Raw genomic sequence first — 2,252 nt, forward strand, 5'->3', positions numbered from 1 at the left:
TAGGGGAAACAGGGTAATACAAGCATTAAACCTATTTTATCCACTTCATTAAGGAAACTGTTTTCTGGGCTTCTGTCCCTCACATCACACCCCTTGGGATTCCAGAGTTAGCTATGACAGATGAAAGCTCTACAGCAGCAGAAAGATAACTGGTTTCAATTGATTTTGTTTATTTGTTACCATGATCAATTTGTCATAACTTTACTTCATGTGTGTTTTTCCTTTGTGCATCCAGTATTACTCCATTTTAACTATTTTTTTTCAGATTGATGTACTTATTAGCAGAAAGTGGAATTATAACATACATTTCATAGATAATTATACTTGAAAACAAAGGATCCCAGAATTAACCCCTGTCGCCTGCCATCTTTGCCGTGGCCCTAGAACCCCTGGATAGTGTTATCCAACAGAACCCCACAATTCACGGGATATAAATAGGGGGCATTGAATTAAATCAACACTATATGCAGATGACATGCTACTTGCACTGACTTGACCTTTTATCTGTACCTTTTTTTCTTTTCCTAATCTGCTCAAATGTTTGGATCAGTTTTCTGCAATTGTTGGCCTGACGATTAATATGTACAAATCCCTGGCCTACAATAGTTACATATGCATAATAGCGTACTACCATACTTGTGGTGCACTTCAACACATTCACGTTCAGGTGCTATATAATGCAACAAGTTCTCACAATACACCACGTTAGAGTGGTTTGAATGAAGTAAAGTCAAGGCTACACATGTTCGTCCTACAGGAAAAAAAGTTGCAGTGAGGCTTAAAGTGTAAAATATAAGCTATATATGTTTGCCTTTTGTTAGTTGTTTTTCAATTATTATTTATTCAATAAAATATTTGTGTGGTCCTGTAATGAATGTCTTTGTTCCGTCCTTTTGATTTTTGAGTAATAAACCTTTGTATCGGTCTTTACACATTCTCCCAGTGGAGACAACAAGCAGCTGTGCTGACATACGTTGCACAGGCATGGTCCACAGTTGCCACCACTAGACAACTCTAGTGTCTAGGAATGACTTACAGCAGTTGCTGGTGTGCATGTAGACAGAAAGTGGTGGCAAAGAGACTCCAGGTTTTATGCAGAGGGATTCTGGAGATTAAATAAACAGCTGCCTAGAGGGGCTTATTAGTGTTGGTCGAATATCTCACTTTTCAATTCAACAGCTGTTCGATCGAATAGGGCGATATTGTTCAGGTGTTCAAACGTCGAATTTGAACACCATTAGAGTCAATGGGGGGAAAATTCGGGTTATTTTTCGGGACTGTCTAAAACTGCAAGAGAAATCAAGGAAGCAGAGCTGACAGCTCCGCTCCCCTGATTGCTCTTGTAGCCCTAGCGTAACTATAGTATGTGTTCTTGGATAGAGATTCTTATTCCAAGAACACAGGAGTCCCAAGGGATCCCCGGGCACTAGAGCCTAAATAGGGACAAGCCCTATTTAATGTACAGCGCTGCGTAACATGTTGGCGCTAAATAAATCCTGTTTAATAATAAAAATAATAAAGTCTATAGTAGTATATACATAGTGCACGTATCCAAAGAAGGGGAAAGGAACGATAAACCTTAATATTGCCTTTTTTAATTCTTCTGGTAATTTAATTTATTCTGGTACCTAACTGATGACCAGGATACAGACTGTTCAGTGCAAACTCAAGGAAGTTATGAATGTATAGCTTTGGAGACACACCGGTTTTAATTATTTATATGTAAACGCGTCTGGCTACAAGACGTTTTCCTCCTTTTTCTAATACCTTAGTAGGGATATAACTATATAGTTCGTTGGTTACTTTTTCCATAAATTCATATATGGGATGAACCGTATAAAAAGTTGTGCTACTCTTTTATGCAAAATTGTTCTCTACGATACACTCATTGCTGCACCAAATCCCTAGCTGTTCTTGGTCTTCCTTCTTCAATTTACATTCTTTACTGAACTTTTATCCTTGAGTAATGAAATGTATTGGAGCTACCCTTTAGATCTAGTTAAAAACTTAGAAATGAGGGCAAGCAGTTTCTTGAAGATCTGACCCTTTTCTGTTGATTGTACTAGGCCTGCGGACAGGAGAACTAATAAATTTGACAACGCATTCATATTTTTTTAATACAGACATCTTCCTCGTAGACGAGATGCTGTGTGACCAGCAATTGCATCGACCTGATTCATGAAGACTCATTCTTCCTGCTTCTGATTCCACCATCTTCCCTAGCTATCATAGAAGCCCCCACTTAGCTTCTT

The sequence above is a fragment of the Pyxicephalus adspersus genome, chromosome 10 (assembly GCF_032062135.1).
Source record: "Pyxicephalus adspersus chromosome 10, UCB_Pads_2.0, whole genome shotgun sequence".
Classification (NCBI taxonomy): domain Eukaryota; kingdom Metazoa; phylum Chordata; class Amphibia; order Anura; family Pyxicephalidae; genus Pyxicephalus; species Pyxicephalus adspersus.